The sequence below is a fragment of the Pongo abelii genome, chromosome 13 (assembly GCF_028885655.2).
Source record: "Pongo abelii isolate AG06213 chromosome 13, NHGRI_mPonAbe1-v2.0_pri, whole genome shotgun sequence".
NCBI lineage: Eukaryota > Metazoa > Chordata > Mammalia > Primates > Hominidae > Pongo > Pongo abelii.
Genome location: NC_071998.2, coordinates 25,562,195 through 25,583,100, shown reverse-complemented (window position 1 = coordinate 25,583,100; position 20,906 = coordinate 25,562,195). Strand labels below are relative to the sequence as shown.

The 20,906-nt window shown below is 42.6% G+C and overlaps 1 protein-coding gene across 1 annotated transcript in view; it reads left to right on the top strand.

Annotated features, from left to right (window-relative positions):
* Nucleotides 1–1,458: 1,458 nt before the first annotated feature.
* ACO1 (aconitase 1) overlaps nt 1,459–20,906 on the top strand; it is a gene marked incomplete at its 5' end in the record, with an annotated part of 70,545 nt that continues 51,097 nt past the window's right edge. Inside the window, 1 exon segment of the mRNA NM_001133292.1 lies at nt 1,459–1,545.

The following is a 20,906-nucleotide window of genomic DNA, read 5'->3' as shown; positions in this document are numbered from 1 at the left end:
ACGGTTTTGGCCAGCGTGCTTACTAATAAATCTCAGTTCCCTTCATAGCTCTGATTTGATTGTTTTCTGCGAAGGATTCTCAGTTACACGGATGATATCATTGAACATTAGATACTTTGCTTTCCAAATGGCTGCCTCATTAAGAATCGAAATTTAGCTGGATGTGTCCTCATCGGACTTCCCCAACCTTCTACTCACTCTCACCTTGCCCCTACTCTCCCTACCTCCCAAGGGGACTGGAGCATGATTTTTCAGGGATTGTGGTGCACCTCTGCCATATGGTGGACATTCAAAGAAAATTTAATTACTAATGTGAATGGAAAGGATTTAGGAAGTGGGTGGGAAAACAGTCTCCTCTCATATTGGAAATACAGTTACTTCCCCTTTCAAAATAAATATAAGTATTTATATTTCAAAGTTAAATATAACTAGACGATAGTTGTACCCTATAGTGCAGCATGACAGGGAAGGTGTAGGCTTTGGTGTCAAACCAACCTAAGGACTGAATCTCAGCTTTTGCGCATTGCACACCTGCAAAGACGGGTAATATTCTTTACTTGCAGGGTGGTTGGAAGAGGTGAACTGAATAACATGTGGAAAGAGTCGATCACAGGGCTTTGTGCAGAATAGGAGGGCAGTATAAGGTAGCAGGGGGGCTAGTAGTACTGGCTATTGTTTACTCATCCTATAAGCTGCTTATTCAGAAAACTACAGTAACTTTCCAAATAATTTGGGCAGGAAAACCTCACCACCTTTCATCTAGAAAGATCTAATCACTTCTTTGAATGCACATTCACCGAAGAGGGCACAACTCCAACCAACATGAAAAGCAGGTCTTGTGAAAGCCCACTTGCTGCCATCTCCCAGCCATTTCTCTGACTTCAGACCGGTGAACATCGTGCATTAGAAAGTGTTGTTACATGTCCAAGGAAATCTACACATAGAACTTTTGCCAGGGAAATGCTGAAGTCCTATTCTCCGTGACTCCGATGTCCACTTGGCAGGCTTTGCGCAAAGAATTAAGGCGAGGGTGGAGAAGGTGGGTAGGGTGGGGACGGACAAAGTGAGAAGGGAGGCGGGCGAAGTGACCACACGTACATGAAGCCTCTCCAGTTATGGCCAAATCATTTTTTTAAAATAATTCCATTTCTTCCCCACCCTTTGGTCACTTCCTGACGCCGGCTGGGGAGTCACATGCTAAGCTCCAAAGTGAGTAACAGACACCCTCGTCCCAGGTCCCAGGCTGGCAGAAGCGGACTCGGGCCGAGGGATCAGCCCTCCCACTTCCTGCGGAGGAGCCCTTCGCAACCCTCGCCTCCCGCCCGGGGCGAAGTCCTCCAGGCCCGCGGGGGCGCCCGCAGGCTCCGCCCCTTCTTCGGCTAGCTGCCTGCCCGTCCCGCCCCTGCTCCGCCCATCGCGCGGCGGCCCCGGGGGCGAGAGGGGGCGGAGCGTGGAGGCGGCAGCTGGAACCGCGCAGTGCACGGGAACGCGTCCCGCTGCTTGGGTCTGGTGCGCCGGTCGCGGGAGCCCCGCGTGCAGTCGGAGGTGAGTACCGACGTGGCCCGACCCACGTCCCCCGGCGGGAGCGCCGTCCACCCTGTATCCCTCTAGAGTCGGTGCGGGCCTTTACCGAGGTGCCCGAGGCAGTGGCGGCCCGGGGGACACGGAGGCGAGCTTGGGGGAGGCTGAGAGGAGAATCGGGGACGTGTTTCTGGCGACTGACGTCTCCACCCTGTCCCCAGTCTATGTCATGCCGGGGAGAGGAACCAGGGATTGGAAGTGGCTTTCCTAGACCCTTCTTAGCCTTGGCTGTGCGTAGTGTCCTGAAAGTCCTTGCCTAGGGTGTGCGGCCAGTCCTGGGAGTCCTAATCCCGAGGGTGTGAGGCCCGCACTGGAAGTCCTCGCCCAGGCCCGGCTAGCTGGATAGGGAAACCCTTGCTGAAGTTGTGCGGGCAGATCCGGGAATCCACTCCAAGGGGTAAAGGGAAAATGGGATGAGGGGGAAGAGACCCTTCCGTGGGAGGCTTGAACACAGAGCCCACCATGATGGATTCAGAGATCTAGAAAGGAGCTTGGGCTGCAGTTATGACCAAGTCATTTTTTTCCAGATTCAGCTAGCGCATCATAATGGCATCTTCCTTCTTGCAACACACGTAACTCTCTTCCCTGGAGGACAGCCTCTAGGACAGATGTCCCCAAACTTTTCTGGGACTCAGTACCCCTTTACACTCTTAAAAATTAGTATCTTAAGGAGCTTTTATGTGTGTTATATCTATCCATATTTATAATATATAAGTAAGACTGAGAAATTTGTACTATATTTAATAATTCATTTAAAAAGAATAGTGAACTAATTGTATCTTAATGTTGCCTATTTTTATGAAAAAGAACTATATTTCCCAAAACAGAAAATTATTGAGAAGAGTGGCATTGTTTTACATTTTTGCAAATCTCTTTGATGTCAAGCATAATTGAAGACAGCTGGATTCTGATAGCTGCTTCTGCAGTCTGTTGCAATATCACATATCATGTAGCCTCTTGAGACCTCCACTGTATACTCCTGAAAATGTGTGAGTGAAAAAAAGCAAGTAACATTTTATTATTATGAAAATGGTTTTGACCTTGCAGATCCCTAGGAGTTCTCAGCACCACACTTTGAGGATGCTAGTGTAGGAAATGCTTCAGAGGCTTCATTCATTGGGCCTGCTTCTTGTTTGTGATCCTTCCTCTGATTGGGAACACACACCACCTCATGCCATGGACAGTATTAACCTTTGGTATCTGGAACCAAGTTTGATCTCACTTTGAAAACCGTGTACTAGGTCCCCACGTGAGGCTGTGATGAACCTTGCCAACCTCCTGAAAAGTCAGCAAGGCTTCGCACATGCCTTTGATTGTTTCTGTGCTTGCAGAGCTGACCTGTCTGTGCATCAGGATTACAACAGTGATGTGACAAACAGGACCTGTAGGCTCAAAAAAGTGCCAATGGGGAGACCGTGCCAAGTGTGTAGGGGTTCCTGTGAGAGTTACCAAGTAGTCAGGAAGTTATTTCCAAAAGAACAAGGAGGCATGCTTTTGCCTTCCCTTGCATGTGTTCATTTCTGTTTGCAGTTGCATGGTGATTAGCCTTGAGTATATTGGAATAATGATTCCCAGTCTTGACGTTCTTTCACTTTCCACTTTCAGAGGGTGTCACTCTGAGTGATGCTTCCTCAGCCCCTATCAAAAAGCAGTTTCCCCCATCCTGGAGTGTGGTAGGTGAGGTCCTTCACGGGACTCTTTCCTTAGCTTTGTGCCTTGTCAGAACAAGTTCAAGACAGATGTTATGTGTATATATATGGGAGGAAGAAATTTTCTAACTCCATCCTTCCTTTTGTTCCTTCATCCATAGAGCCTCTTGTGCTCTGATGGATCAGTTTAAATGCTACGGCCGATACTTGAGAAATGTTGTGTGCACATGAGCATGTTGTGTGTGTTGTACAATCCACAGGTGAGAAGGAGGAGAAGTCCACAGGAGAAGGAAATGGGATCTAAACTCTGAGCACCTGCTGTGTTTTTTGTATTAAAAAATTCCACTTTGATGGTGGAGTCTCATTCCTTCATTCTTTCAGTAGATTTTTATTGGCCACCCATTTCTCATGTGTCCAGTTATGTGCTGGATGCCAGGAAAGTAGTGAGCACAAAAGATGCAGTCCCTGTCTTTCTGGCAATTACGGTCTGATGGCTTAGATAACTGCTGGTTAATTGAGATAGTCTATTGTCAGAGTGTGTACATGAAAGCTGGTCCTGTGTGAAGAGCAGTACTCCCTACCTAAAGTGTGCTTCAAAGGCATGTGCTGAAGAAACCAGAGTCCCACACTGTGAAGATGATGATAAAAACCAACGTGTATCACCACGTGCCTGGCAAAGAACTTCCTTTGCCTTCTTTCCCCCACTCTTCCTTCTACATAGGAAGTAATTTCCTGTGAGGCAGCCAGACTCACACGGAAATTACCTCCAACCTGGTGCCAGTCACTGGGCCAGCCTCGGGTTAAGACACCTTCTCTGGGTCTCAGTGTCTTTGACTTTAAAATGAGGAGTTAGGCCATTGATAGTAAGTGTCCCAAAGAGCCAGTGGTTTCAGAGCTGGTTTATACTAACTAGCATTTGTGCATATCTCTTTCTAACTCCGTGTTCAGTGGCAACACATTTTTTAGATTGAAATAAGCCATGGTTGGGAATAGTTACACCATGGAAATCAGCAAATTCTACATCAGAGCTTTTTTTTCCTCTTGCAGTTCAAGTTGTTAAACCTTTGCCAGCTGACACTGCTATTGTCTGAGCCAAGGTGCTTTTGGTTTGTTTTTTTAGTAGAAAACAGACTCTTTAGCCTAGACAAAGATCCTAGATATAGGGTGTATGATTCAAGTCCTCTAAAATTTTTGATAAGGAAAAAAATCTGTTTTCATCATATTCTAAAATACGGGTCAGCAAACTTTTTGTGTAAAGGGACAGGTAGTGAAATATTTTAGGCTTTTTAGGTTATGGTTATACAGTTTCTATTGCAGCCACTCAGCTCTGCTGTTGAAGCACGAAAGCGGCAATAGACAACATGCAAATAAACAAGCATGGCTGTGTTCCAGTCAAACTTGATTTACAAAAACAAGTGCCAGCCATAGTTTGCAGACTCCTGACCTAGACCATAAGAACAAGAACCATGTTTCAAAGAGATAGTTTTATGGAAAAGGAGATTCTTCAGGACTTTATGCATGAATACCAGAAACTTGAGTCTCCAAGATGAATGTAGCGGGCAGTAGTAACTGTAGAGGATTTGGAATCAATCATAGAAGACTCCATAGTAGGTTGTTTATTTATTTTTTATTTTTTTATTTTTATTATTTATTTATTTATTATTATTATACTTTAGGTTTTACGGTACACGTGCACAATGTGCATGTTAGTTACATATGTATACATGTGCCATGCTGGTGCACTGCACCCACTAACTCGTCATCTAGCATTAGGTATATCTCCCAGTGCTGTCCCTGCCCCCTCCCCCCACCCCACAACAGTCCCCAGAGTGTGATGTTCCCCTTCCTGTGTCCATGTGTTCTCATTGTTCAGTTCCCACCTATGAGTGAGAATATGCGGTGTTTGGCTTTTTGTTCTTGTGATAGTTTACTGAGAATGATGATTTCCAATTTCATCCATGTCCCTACAAAGGACATGAACTCATCATTTTTTATGGCTGCATAGTATTCCATTGTGTATATGTGCCACATTTTCTTAATCCAGTTTATCATTGTTGGACATTTGGGTTGGTTCCAAGCCTTTGCTATTGTGAATAGTGCCGCAGTAAACATACGTGTGCATGTGTCTTTATAGCAGCATGCTTTATAGTCCTTTGGGTATATACCCAGTAATGGGATGGCTGGGTCAAATGGTATTTCTAGGTTGTTTAAAGGAAGGCCAAGTGTGTTCAAGTTTTGAGGACAGAGCCACATATGGGTCTTATTCCCAACTCCCTCCCTGGAGCCATCTCAGATGTTATGCTGGAATGGATGGACCTGCAGTCTAACCTGTTGTGGGAATTTTGCATATTGTTATGCAAAAACTAGTAGTATCTCTAAGAGCTATCTTGATTCCAGGGGCAGAGACAAAGGAAATGTTAAAAAGGATGGAAAGGCCCAGGCACAGTGGCTTACGCCTGTAATCCCAACACTTTCAGAGTCCAGATCGCATGAGCCCAGGAGTTCAAGACCAACCTGGGCAACATGGCGAAACCCCATCTCTACCAAAAATACAGAAAAAAAATAAAAGCCAGGTGTGGTGGCACATATCTGTAGTCCCAGCTACTTGGGAGGCAGAGGCAGGAAGATCACCTGGGAAGTCCAGGCTGCAGTGAGCCATGATTGCGTCACGGTACTCCAGCCTGGGCAATAGAGTAAGACCCTATCTCAAAAAAAAAAAAAATCCTCATTATATATGTATATGATACATTGTAGAGTACACTGTGTGTGTATACCTGTGTGTATGCGTATTTGTACATCTATGTGTACATAAGTTGTGTGCATGTGTCATTACATATTCTATTCCATGTATTTAAAGTAGCATCATGAATGTTTAGAAGATAGACCAGTAGCCAGTTCTGGGCAGTGGAATGAGGCAGAAGGAAGCCAGAGAACTTTTGTTACTTTTCATAATAACAGATGTGTGCCTATCTTATAAGGGAGGATAGCCTGTAGCATTCATATATTGCTTTTACAACGTAGAAAACCTAAAATCCCAACAACCTATACTTTTGGAAGGAAAATAGAGTTATTTCTCTGATAGGAATGTTGCCACCATCCTCCTCCCCCAATTTAAAAAAAAAAAACTACTTTGTCATATCACAGCTCTGAACTTGTATATATAATATTAGTATATATTAAAATAATATTAAGAGAGAGCCTCTCAAGTCAAAACATTTTATTTAACAGTATTAATGTTTGACTCTTGTCCAGGGTTAGTAATACTAGGTCAAAGTGTTCCTTAGCAAGCTATTATGCAGCCTTTACACTGGTGTTACAAAATACTGTTGTATATTTTTTAAACTAAAAAAGCATGTTACACAGCAGTATTTCCCTGTGATTCTGTATTTCTGAGGAGAGAAAGCATGTGCATATATGTACGAGTGTGCCCCTGCATGTACAAAGGCAGCGGATATGCCAAAACATTGAGTGCTTTTCTCTAGGTGATAGAGCACAGTTGCTTTTTAGATTTTCTTCACTTTAGCTTATCGGGGTTTTCAAGTATGAATAAATATTACATCTGACATTACCAAAATCAACCCCTACAGTATGTTTACACCTGGTATGTTGAGGACAGTTCTTCCATCTTTCTTAGGCTGTTTTACCACCAGCTTACCTGGTGGCAGACCCCAGCTACTCTCTCCCAGTGAGAAATGTGAGGAGTGTGAGGCATGGGGAACCGAAAAACAGGCACACTGACCATGTAGTCACATTGTGCTGTGTCTGCTTCCCCTGTAGAGTCTGTCTGACCTTGGCCCTGCCCTCTCACTTCAGTTGACTGGCACTGTCAGCTGACCGTCTCCCTAGATCGACTGGCCTTCATTTCTTTTTTTTTTTTTTCCTTTTCTCTATTTTTAATGGAAAATCTCAGACATACAAAGTGGAGAGGAGAGTATAAACCCTCAGGCTCAACGACTGTGAACAGTGATAATTGGCCAATTTTGTTTCCTCTATACTTTTTTTTTTTTTTTTTTTTGAGACAGAGTCTCTGTCACACAGGCTAGAGTGCAGTGGTGCGACCTCAGCTCACTCCAACCTCCACCTCCCGGGTTCAAGTGATTCTTCTGTCTCTGCCTCAGAATAGCTGGAATTACAGGCGTACACCACCACGCGCAGCCAATTTTTGTATTTTTAGTAAAGACGGAGTTTCACCATGTTGGCCTGGTTGGTCTCGAACTCCTTACTTCAGGTGATGCGCCCGCCTCAGCCTCCTGAAGTGCTGGGATTACAGGCGTGAGCCACTGCACCTGGCCCCTGCCTTATACTTTTCTTCAACATCACCTCTTTTTCCTTCTGGCAAGAGTTGGCATCTTCATTTGCAGCTGTATAAATTAACGAGAATCACTTATTAGGTCTTTTAGGAATAAGCATGTATTGACTGCTGTAGCAAAAATCTTAAAACTGTTCTGCCCTAATGTCAGCCATACTGAACTGCCGAGCAGCCCCTGAACACTTGCTGCGCTATCCTGTTTCTCTACTTGGGTATTTGCTCTTTACTCTGCCTGTGCATCTGAATTCATCTTCCACTTCGTAGTTCTCTGTAAAGCCTTTCTTGAATCCCACTTGTAGCTGTCTCTTATCTTTGACTTTTCTTATAACCCTCGTCCTATTGTATTTGTGTGCTTATCTTAGTCTCCTTGTTAGATTGCAGTCTTCAAATAAGAGAAGGAATGTGTGCCTATCTTCTTTTCTTCTATAGTATTTAGCGATGCATAATGCAAAGAAGATACTCAAGAAATACATGCTAAAATAATTTGAATTGATTAAGTTCACTGGAGAAAAATTTTGAGTATAGAAGAAATCCATCACATTAAAAGAAAAATTTTCAAATATGACCTAGGACCAAGAACATTTTCTTTCACCTGTTTGGATTTTAAAGAATCATGGTGAAAAGAGTCTTAAATTTGAGCCATGAAAAAAGTCTTAAATTCGAGCCAATATAAAAAGGTAGCTTTCTAAAAAGAAAATGTTTTTAATGATCTTTTGTCATTTTTTCACAAATATATCTGGAGCCTGTGGGTCTTCTCTAATCATAGAATGCATCCCCTCACCCCCCGACCAGGAGAAAGACCTGAAAAAATAAAACTGAATAATATTGGGTCACTTGTATTGGATAAGAGTGATTCTTGACTATATTTTAAATACTTGTTTTAAAACGTATATTTAAATCTTCAGTAAAAGTAACAGGCTACATTTAGAGCTTACCATAGGTAAGTCAATAGCAATCTCATGAGTTATGGTAGCTCACGGGGATATAGTTCCCAGAATATGCAGTGCTTTCGTGTGTTACCTCACTTAATTATCCCAGCAGCCCTTGTCATCTGGGCAGAGCGGTGCAGACAGACATTGTTACCTAAAATCTGCAAAGAAGTAAACTGAGGTTTAAGAATATAGAAGAAATCTTGTCCTCAGCAGCAAGTGGCAGAGACTGACTTTAAGAATCAATTGGAAACCAAGAGTCTTTGGGATTAGATGTTGCAAATATGTGAAGACGCAAAAGCATCTAAGCATGTCTTTAGGAGACAGAACAGGTTCTTGTGCCCCTTAATGCCATAGACCTATTGAAACAATATTACACTCTCTGAGCCAGTTGTTCCTCAGATTCCTCATGTTCTGCTGTTATCTTTGGTGTCAAAAATTAATCCACCTTAGATGAATTAGTAAGGCTGTTTGTACATCAGTGCCGGTGTGGTTCTCTCTCATCCTCTTGTCTTGATCTAAGGAGAACCCTGGGCAGGCCCATCTTTGGATAGTGTTACTTGTCTGGGCCACTGCTCGCGAAACAGACATGTATGGGGCGCTTAATTATTCAACATCCTTGTCATCCTTTCTATAACTGCTATTGTGGAATTACATAGCAAGTTGCAAGTTGTGGCATAGTTCATGAAGAAGAGGTGTCAGTCTAGGAAAGTATCCTCCTGCATGATTACCAGGTTTGAATTTTTGGTTGAGAACAGATAAGATAAATAAACCATTGCCAAGAATCTGCTATGTACAAGAGCTATGCTGGGTGGACATTTGAAAGGTACAATTTTGTATTAATGGCAGAATCAAAAGTAGCCTCAGGATTGGTTTTAAGGATGTTCTGTTTCATAAACCCTTATTTTCTTAGATAAGAAATCAGTCTCCTAAGTGCTGATAGTGCCTATATTATTTACATCAACCCATTCTTTAAAAGTTATCTATCATACAAATTTTGCCAAAATCAAGGATGTTTTAGGGAACATGAGGTTTACCATCTTGTCCCCATATATGTGGTTTAGAGTTCGGATAGTGTTTTAAAATGAGATTTATTTTTTTTTAAATGCATTTGGTTTTTTGAATCTTAATATGTTAACTGACTGTAAAATGATATCACTTGTGCAGCCTGTTGGGAGGAGCATGGTGCAAGAGAGTTGGTTCTGACATCAGGAGCCTGAGTTTGACTCCCAGTTTGGTCACTTACCATGAGACCATGGCAAGATACTTAGCTCCTCAGATCCTGTCTTTTCTCATGTGAAATGGGATGGTGATGCCCTTGTCACAAAGTTGCCAAGGGTCTGCATTAGAGGAATTGGATTAGATGCCTGGCACCCCACAGGCACTCAGCACATGTCTCCAGGCTGCTGAGCTTCTGGGTGACCTGGCACTCATGGGATAATGCCTGAACATTGTTGCTGTTCTTCCCAGCTTCTGTCCCAGTCCAACCTGCTAAGCTCCAGGCCCATATATGCCCCTGCCCACTGGAGATCTTATCCCAGATCTACCGTGTCTAAAACCAACATCCCAGTTCCCATCTTGTTCATTGGCTCTGCCAATTTGCCCAAATGAGAAACACAGAAGCTATTCGAGACCTATCTTTTTTCCTTACCTACCCCAGCCCATCCTGCTTTCATAACTGTTGCGGGAAGTCAGGGACCCTGAACGGAGGGACCGGCTGAAGCCATGGCAGAAGAACATACATTGTGAAGATTTCATGGACATTTATTAGTTCCCCAAATTAATACTTTTATAATTTCTTACGCCTGTCTTTACTGCAATCTCTGAACATAAATTGTGAAGATTTCAGGGACCCTTATCACTTCCCCAGTCAATACCCTTGTGATTTCCTATGCCTGTCTTTACTTCAATCTCTTAATCCCATCATCTTCATAAACTGAGGAGGATGTATGTCACCTCAGGACCCTGTGATGATTGCGTTAACTGCACAAATTGTTTGTAGAGCATGTGTGTTTGAACAATATGAAATCTGGGCACCCTGAAAAAAGAACAGGATAACAGCAATGTTGAAGGAACAAGAGAGATAACCTTAAACTCTGACTGCCAGTGAGCCGGGGGGAACAGAGCCATATTTCTCTTCTTTCAAAAGCAAATGGGAGAAATATTGCTGAATTGTTTTGCTCAGCAAGGAACATCCCTGAGAAAGAGAATGCGTCCCTGAGGGTAGGCCTCTAAAATGGCCACTTTGAGGGTGGCCGTCTTTTACGGTCGCAGCTGTAGGGATGAAATAAGCCCCAGTCTCCCGTAGCGCTCCCAGGCTTATTAGGACGAGGAAATTCCCACCTAATAGATTTTGGTCAGACCGGTTGTCTGCTTTCAAACCCTGTCTCCTGATAAGCTGTTATCAATGACAATGCATGCCCGAAACTTCATTCGCAATTTTAATTTTGCCTCAGTCCTATGGTCCTGTGATCTCGCCCTGCCTCCATTTACCTTGTGATATCTTATTACCTTGTGAAGCATATGATGTCTGTGACCCACACCCTATTCGTACACTCCCTCCCCTTTTGAAAATCACTAATAAAAACTTGCTGGTTTTACGGCTCAGGGGGCATCACAGAACCTGCTGACATGTGATGTCTCCAGCTTTAAAATTTCTCTCTTTTGTACTCTTTCCCTTTATTTCTCAGACCAGCCGACACTTAGGGAAACTAGAAAAGAACCTATGTGAAATATCAGGGGTGAATTTCACCCGATACATAACTCTCCCTGGATTTGTTCCCTCCTGTACCTCCTCATTGCCTTGTCTTGTTGACTGTAATAACACCGTAACCTGCCTCCCTGACACCAGTCTGGCAGTCTTTCCCTGAGTCAGTCTATACCCCTACCAGAATGATCTCTGAAAATCAAATCTGGTCTTAAAGATTGCAGCCCAGAATCCTTTAATGGTGCCTCCTTACCTTTGGTAAAAATTCAAACTTTGCAGCAACCTGGACCTTGCTCCATCCCTTGTTTCTTAGCTCTCCCCAACATGTACCCTGTACTTTATCCATGTGCAACACTTTATGATTCCCACAGTGTCACACTTTTGTGCCTTTAATGTATTGTTTCGTCTGCCAGCTTATTCTTTCAGTGACTCCCTACCTCTGTGTAATTCTGGAAGGCTTGTGCATGGTGTTGCCTGTCCCTAGAGTCCTTTCTCTCCCCCTCCGATGCTCTGATGCTGGATTAGGTGCTTTTCCCTGATGGTTCTTTATCAGCCTTCATCCACCACACCTGTAGCATGGGCTGCATGATGTTCTGATTTCTCCTACACAGTCTCCATTCTCAGTCTGAGCATCTGAAGGAGGATGGGGACTTTATCCCTTCATCCCAGGTCTGTAAATGTCATGTGTATGAATGAATCCACACCAGTCCCTTCCCATAGACAACGTAGAAAGGCCCAGGTCCCAGAAGTATCAAGGTCTAATGCTGCTTTAGTATTTTTCACTCCTTCAACCCAATGAAGTAGAGCAGCCATGCCATTGTGGGAGTCACTGGGATGGAACCAGCTGCTTCAGAGCTGGGCTCTGGAGTCTGATGGACTTGGGTTTGCGTTCCAGTTTCCTCTCTCAGCACGCCTGCATCTGGCTTCAGATTTGCAGCTCCTAACGTCCTTCTGTCCTGCTGCGGGAAGGAATGTGCTGGTCAGAAATAGGAGCATCAGGTCCTCCTGATAGTTGCCTTTCTTAGGTAAAATCAGTAAATATACGGGTTTACATATTGAGCTCTGAGAATTTTATTAGCATGAGTCATAATCCCTGAGTTCAGTCAGCCCTGATGAGACCAGGTTGGTGAGGTGGGTGGGGATAGTTGGCCTCAGACACTTGGTGAATTCACAGAGGTAAAGATGGCCCTATAAGACCTCTGGCAGCCAGACACCCATCCTCTTGTGGTGACGGCCTTTCTTTCTAATTCCTAATTCCTAAAGTTTGAGTTAGAAAAGTTCATTGCCGCAATCTGCGAAATGAGTTCAGGAGCCTGAGGAAATGATGCTGCTTTCTTAAAGATTGGATCTCAACTGGACCTGCTTTGTAATACTTTTTTTGAAAGTACAGCTGTCTTCACCCACTACTTATCCTCCTCTTAAAACATAAATGCAGGCTGGGTGCGGTGGCTCACACCTATAACCCCAGCAATTTGGGAGGCTGAGATGGGTGGATCACTTGAGGTCAGAAGTTTGAGACCAGCCTGGCCAACGTGGGGAAACCCTGTCTCTACTAAAAATACAAAAATTAGCCAGGCGTGGTGGTGGGCACCTGTAATCCCAGTGACTCTGGAGGCTGAGGCCAGAGAATTACTTGAACCTGGGAGGCAGAGCTTGCAGTGAGCTGAGATTGCGCCACTGCATTCCAGCCTGGGTGACAGAGTAAGACCCTGTCTCAAAAATACAAGCCAAAAAACCAAAAAACTTAGATGCAGTAGGGCTTAGTTGGGGTCTCTGCAGGTGTCATGTACTACACCACACTGGTGACCATGGGGAGCTGCAGGGTAGGGGGCCCACATTCTGAGAAGGGTCTGAGGAAGACCTCAAGGAGGAGAGGATGAGGTCAGGCTTAGGGCCGGGTCAGATGCCGGGTTCTCAGGACAATGCCCCCACTTCTTCCTTTACTTTCTTGCCAAATGTTTCATGACCCCTTGGTGACTTTCTTTCTCAGCCTGTCTCTGGAATTTATAAATGTCGAAGTTCACCAAGACTTTTTATGAAACTCTGCTTATATTGGCCCACAGTGACACTAAAAAGTAAAAGTGAATATTTCTGTGAGTTTGTGCTGCTGCAACTAATTTAAAACGAGCTTAGAGGATGTGTTAAGTCTTTCTTTTTGAGAGTTGCATGTGATGTTCTGCCCCCTCTTGGCCAGTGAGCCCAGAACTAGGGTAGCCCTCAAGAGGAAGGGGCTGCCTGGTCAGGCATTGCTATAGCGTGGCCTTGGTTCCCCAAGTCCTGTTGTTTTTGGCAGTGGCTGTGCACATCTGCCGAGTGAGTCATGATCATTTTTGTGATACATCCTGAGAATTTCCAGTGTTACTTAATAATGAAATTCAGGGAAACAGGGTTAGACTTCAGGAAGTAACTACTTTTCAAGTGCAATCTAATATTTTCATATGTGAGTTAATTTCTTATCAAACTGTAACCAATTTTTGATGTTGGAAGTCTACAGTCTAAACCAGATGTACAGTTAAGGCTCTGTAGTTTGTCTTTATCAAAGTCCATACTGTGGCCACTTTATCACTGTCTTTATCAAAGTCCTCAGTAGGGACTTTGATAAACTACAAACACCTAGCTGTACACCTGGCTTAAAGTGTAGATTTACAACATCAAAATTGGCTAAAGAGCCTCATGTGGTCTGGCCCCTACTACCTCTTGCCTTTTCTGTCTTCCCCTTTTTTTGCCTTCACTCACCTTGGTCTCCTTGGCTTTCCTTAGACCCACCAGGCATGCCACCACCTCAGGGCCTTTTCACGTGAGCTTACCCCTCCCTGGATTGCACAGTGGCTGAACATCAGTGAGGCCTTCTTTGATCACTGACACTCCCCACAGCCCCTGTACTTTCTACTGCTTTTGCCCTGCTTTATGAATAGAATGGGTCACCATCTGACACTCTGTTTGTATATTTATTTATTTGTTTAGTCTGTCTCCTTCCATTAAAATGGAAGTACTAGGAGGGCAGAGACTGTGTCTCTGTTGTTCCCTGATGTATCCCCAGGACCTAAAACAGTTCCTGGCACATAATAGACAGTTAACATAAATGTGAATGAATGAATCATTGAATTTTCTCCACTTAGAAAGGACTTTTTAGATCGTTAACCAACATCATTTATAGATTGGGAGACTGAGGCACAGAAAAGTTATATGGCTAATTCAAAATAAAACCATCATTTAAGCTTTTTTTTTTTTTTAATCTTGACACATACATAGCACATTCTGGTCAGTTATCCAGGATGAGATGAGACTGAGTGAAAATAGACCACTAACTTAAAATTTGAGCAAGAAGAGACAAGCTGCTGTGAGATGGCAAAGCTTTCTGATATAGAGGCAGAGTTTTGTTCCTTTCTGTAGCATATGCTACACCTTGCACATACTTAGTGCTCAAGAAAAACATGTTGACGTATGTGGTTATATTGTTAAATCCATTCTTTCTGCACCGCTCTTTTCCCCCCAGTTTCTCTCCAAAAAATAGGTAATTGCTCATATGACTTCTCCTTCAAAGTTCTTCTAGTTACAAGTATCATATTTAATAGGTTTTTGTTTTATGAACAGCTAAAAGAATTGAAGAGATGACCTGGTTTCTTGGAAAATTCAGAGATATTTAGTGCAGTTTCCCAGATGCATCCACATCAAATAAAACAAAGAATTAATGTTTCTAGCTCTCCTCTTATGAAATAACCCAGTTGACAAGCCTTGGTGATATTGCTGGCCATGATGATTCTGACCTCAATGTTGTTTATGTTCACATAGACATCCTTGGAATTTTACTTTTGACAAAAATATTGTTTATAAGTAGCATGATGTTTACATACACAAAAGTTAGTTTGGGAGTAGGGCCAATTAATTTATCTTTAAACAGAAATGAAATATAGCTAACCTTTTTAATGAACTGCAGTGAACCTCAGAGATGCAGTGATAGTACTTTGACTTTAGAGTTGGAAGCCGTGGCAGTTCAAGACAGGTATATTTCAGAAGGTGTGGGAAGAGAGGAAAACAGAAGGGGAAACCACATAAAATACAGGAGAAATCTTTTTCTCTTGTTTGCATAGACTTTTTAAATCCACTCTTACATGTCTTTAGATAGCCCAAAAGAAGGATTGGGGGATATGCTGCGAGTACTTTAGAGCATAGAGAGATGATTCTCAGTTGATCATCTGAAGGCTCTTTCAAGCTCTACAAGCTCCCCTGGAAACTGATATGTACCCCCAAAACAAACAAACAAAAAACAAATTCTCATCCTCTCCAGCCTACTACTGACAGTTCTGCTGCCTGGGTTTATTCCTCTCCTGTGCTCCTCCTACTGCTGTGTGGAAATCCTGTGATTGCTTGTAGGGTCCATTAATACTGTGCCTCTGTCTATATCATAAGGTAATTAATTATAATATTTCACTATCATAGGAAAATTAAGCTTTGATAACACAAGTAGCAAATTCATAGATTTATATATTCCGAAGACGAGATGGAGACCCTAAAAGGTGAATCTTATTTTTTCTGATCCTTGGCATTTAGCTTAAAGTAAGTCTACTGTTCCAAACATCTCTACAAGTCTAGCTATGATAGATAAACATCATCACATGGCACTCCTCTTGAATGCTACTGTTGAATCACTCCCTGTCAGCTGGGTGAGTGTATGCTGACGTGGTTTTCTAGCAAGAGTGATGGTTTAGCATCCATCCATATGCTATGTGCAGTCTCCCTCACAAAACCTGTTTGCAAGGATTGCTCCCAGGGTTCGGAATTTCTTTTTTTTTTTTTTTTCTTTTTCTTTTCTTTCTTTGTTTTTTGTTTGTTTGTTTGTTTGTTTGTTTTGAGACAGAATCTTGCTCTGTTACCCAGACTGGAATGCAGTGGCACAATCACAGCTCACTGTAGCCTCAATCTTCCAGGCTCCAGCGATCCTCCCACCTCAGCCTCCCGAATAGCTGGGACTATATGGTGTGGGACACCATAACTGGCTAATTTTTTCACTTTTTTGTAGAGACATGGTCTCGCTATGTTGCCCAGGCTGGTCTCAAACTCCTGGGCTCAAGCAATCCACCCACGTTGGCCTCCCAAAGTGCTGGGATTACAGGCATGAGCCACTGCGTCAACCCAGATTGATATTTCTAAATGCTGAAAGAAAATAGCTGCCAACCTAATATTTAAATTTTAATGTAGAGCTACTCATAAGCAAAATGTACTGGCCCAAATAGGATTTTGTCCATGATTTAAGATAATCATCCCCTTTCCTTGCTATAATTCACTAGGCTCACAGTGCACCCAAGCATGGGGTCAAATTGTTGACAGATTTTAGGGCTGTCTGTCATTCACGTAAAGGGAAATGTTGTAGACCATATCTCAAGACCAAGTAGACCAAGTAGAGGCCAGAGGCAGTTTCAGTCTCTCCAGAGTTACAGAGCTGAGGCATCCACATTAATAGCTCAGTTAAGTCCCCTTGGAGATGAGAACATTTGATCAGCAGAGGTCATCTTAGTGTTACTCAGTTTGACCTGTCTGGCAGACAGGCAGTTTACAAAAGAAGAAATTTAGATGTCTAACAGACAGATGGAAAGTTATTCAATTTAACTAGCTATTAAGGAAGTACCAAGATTGGCTTTTTAATGTCTCAACTTGGCAAAAGGTAAATATGAATTCTATTGCCTGGTTTGAGTACCTCCAGTCACTGCCTCAGAGAAGGGTCGTAAAATTGGTACAGCCTTTTCCAGGCATCCAGGTGATACGCAAATCCTTTCACTCAGCTCTCTTCTAGTAATTGAAAGCCAGAAATTTATTTGAAAGAAATGATTTAAGGACCTCCTAATGATGTAAAAGGTATCATTGTTTGAATGCTAGTACTTGGAAACAACCTAAGTATTTTAATAATAGGGAAATTGTTATATATCTGAAGGATAGATTTTTATGGTATAGTTAAAAGTGCTGTAAAATATCACACGATTGTCCTATTAAGATATTTGAGGTTTATTGTTGAGTGAAAAAAAGCAATTTGCAAAACAATGTGAGGTCTAGTAATTTTTTTTTTTTCTTAAATTCAAATGCATTTAAAAGTCATGGTAAATGAAACTGTAAATCATGGTATTACAAAGGATTTTATTTTGTTCTTTTTGCTCACCTGCATTTTCTGTTGTTGCTACAGTGAGCATCTATTTCTTTTTTTTTCTTTTTCTGTTTTTTTTTTTTTTTTTTTTTTTGAGATGGAGTCTCGCTCTGTCACCCAGGCTGGAGTGCAATGGCAAGATCTTGGCTCACTGCAACCTCCACCTGCTGGGTTCAAATAATTCTCCTGCCTCAGCCTCCTGAGTAGCTGGGACTACAGGTGTGTGCCACCATGCCCGGCTAATTTTTGTACTTTTAGTAGAGATAGGGTTTCACCACGTTGGCCAGGCTGGTCTCAAACTGCTGACCTGAGGTGATCCGCCCATCTCGACCTCCTAAAGTGCTGGGATTACAGGCGTGAGCCACTGCGCCTGGCTGTATCTATTTCTTAGTGTAATATGTTTTAAAGTTACCACCACCCAAGAAGATGTGGTTCAGTAACAAATGTGGTATCCTGCTGAGATTGGAAAGGGAGCTGGGGATGGGGTGGGAAGGGAGGGCCCCGCTTGGATTAGTCTGTTTGACTTGAATGAGATGTGGCACTGTTCATCTAAGGCTAAATTTGAGCCATTCAGGGATTCTCTTTACAACTCTTTCTCTCTGTTGGTGAATATCAAAGGACATATTGAGGGGAGCAAAGTGGACTTTATCTGGAGTTATAGTCACAAATTTAAATACATCTTCACGAGTCATTGTTAAAGAAAGACCTGCATTTGTAGTTCCAGGAACTTTATGGACCATTCTATCTTTCTTTCAAAGGATATTGCTGAAGATGTCAAGTTCTCATTTTATAGAGATGCTAATGTAGGTATTTATGTACAAAGTTTAAGTGACTGCTCCAGTGTTTTAAGAAGTAAGTAGTAAATGAATGCATGCTTATCAAAAATAGAATTTGAATAATACAGGAGTATAAAACATAGAAAGCTAAAGTCTCCCCTTTATACAGTGTGTTATTCTATTTGTAATCCATGTTAACTTTATGTCTTTCTTCTTTGTGCATTTACATATGCAATGGTGTGTGTGTATGAATGAATATACACTAATGGTCTTGAAGTTTTTTTTTTTTTCACTTAAATCAGATCCTAGTATATACATATACATATTATTTTGCAACTTTAAAATTCTCATATCATTTAATGTGAGCCTTTACTAACATTTTGTATCTTGAATCTGAGTAAGGGATTGTATACACAATATTATATCAGGAAAATTGATTTGCCCTTACTGTGTCTTTTGGAAAAAAGTGGCACCCAGGGCAGATCATCAGAAACCTAAACTTAAGTTGTTTTTCCAAAGTTTAGCTGTCAGTTCTCTGGAATTCTGAAACACATGGAAGTTTTAGTACGTGATTATAGAACTCACATCACAGAAGCACCAAAAGACTGTGATACACCTAGGTAGTACTTTTTTCAACTCTACTTATGAAAGATTTTAAGGTTTTTTTTTCCCCCGAGGGAAATTTGCATTTCACTGGAGGGCAAATCAGCTGTATTTTTTTTTTTTTTCTGGTTCTCCCACTAATGAGTCATGTGACCCTAGGCAGTCAGTTGCTTTTCAGGGCCTCTCTGTCTTCCTCAGGGGAATGCTACGTGATTGCTAAGGTTCTTTACTAAAAACTCAACATTCTCTGTCTCATTACCTCCTTAGCACCTAAGGTCAAGGTGTCCCTAGGGAATGGTGACAGATTGGTGCCATGCCTTAGTTCCATGCCATGTATGCACAAAAGGCACTACTCCAAGGCATCTGCAAGTGTCCTCAATTGAGCCAAAGGTCAGTTGGTAGCAAGACTGTGGTTGGGGAAAAACCCCAGCTCTTCACTCCTCCCACCCTTTTACTGGGAGCATGGCTCATTTGTTAAATGTCTTACCCTAGTTCTGCCTGCCTTTGCATAATATTTGTTATTTTTTTAGTGACCTACTTTAAAACTCTGGTGTTCAGACTGTCCATGCCCACCCCCCGCTCTTGCATGCAGAGTGTACCTGTGCTAATCATAACCCTGTACAAGTCACCCAGCTAGTATTTCAGGATGGGTTAGCTTTGAAAGACACTGTTTCTCTACCAAATAATTATCTTGACTTTCAGAATGTGAACTACATGTAGTGAAGGGTTTCAGATACAGTAGCTCTGTTTTTATTCCTTTTGTATAAGAACTGTTCATCTGTCTCACTTGATTCAGTGGCCAGGGACAAGTGTTCAGCTGTCTTCAGCATTCTGACAAGCGTCCCGGAGGGACAAGTTCTGAATAATTGCTCCCACCTTGTACCTTAAAAGATAACATTTCCCATTCCTTCCTTCTTTTTTTTTCTTTTTTCTTTTCCTCTTTTTTCTTCTTGCCACCATGTAGTATCATCTCATTCTATAGAACAAAGAAAGCAGCAACCCCAAATAGTGTGATATATGCTAACTCTTCCCTCTTTCGAAAAAGAAAAACACTGTATATATTTAGATACTCTGCCACCTCCAAAAAACCCACATTCACTGTCTTCGTTTGTTCATTCCTATCTTTTATTGTTGAATGAAGATCAGATAAAACAGAAAAGAGCCAAGAACAAAGCAGCAGGAGGAGAGAGTGGGAGATAAGAAAGGAATTGAAACAGTGGGACCTGTGCTTTAGGTGGATGTGGGACATAGGGAGGGCTTCCTGGCCAATGGTGGGGTTCCGAGATGAAACCCCAGATCTTGGAGGTATTTTTGGAGCCTGAAGGACCAGTGATAATACTCAAGGATTAGGGATGGGATGAGTGTCTGGCCAGAGAAAGGCAGGCCTAGGAGGTATGATGCCTGGATTCTTCTCTGGATCTGGACCCATTACCCAGCCAAAGATCTTTCTTCTCACACCTCTTTGAAACATGATTGTTTTTGGCTTTCTCTTGGAGTTACTAAACCAGGAGATTTGAGACAAGAGTGATAGTATGGGTGGAACCTTGAAGTGGCTCCAAATTCCAGAGTCCTCTAGGCTTATATGGAGGGCCTGTTTTCCAAACAAAGCTAGTCTTTGGCTGTTGAAATGCAGCTGCTATTACTTCTACTGACCTGTGGCTCAGTACAAAGTGGTAGGAGACAGGTGACAGTGCCTGGCTCAGACCTGGTTGCTTGGGGCCCCCTGGAAAGAAGTAAAGGCAACTCCAGCATTCAAAGTTGAGTCTCTTGTGAGAGGATTTCCCATGACTTTCCCAGCTTTAGGGGCTAGTGGGTGACCTCCAACAGCAGCATCGTCAGAGCAGGGTGGCTGCATGTAGAGAGGTGGTGTTGGGTGGCAGAAAGAGCCAGGGTTTGAAACCTAGCTCTGCCTCTTACTGGATGTATGCCGTTAGGCAAGGTTTTTCATTCCTCTGAGCTGCGGTATCCTTATCTGTAAAATGGAAATAATGATAGATTTCATTTACGGAGATGTTGCCAGGTAAAGAAGATGGTGTAAAGCACTTGGCATGTGCTGGTATAACTAACTGGTTCTTCTCTTCCCTTGCGCAGATAGAATTTACTTCCTTAATATAGTGAAACTAGACAGTTTTCTAGCTTCCAGGGAAAAAGGGAGGCAGATGGTAGTGCACTTTAAAACAAGCCATTTTCTCCAGCAGCCACCATATTGGTCACTG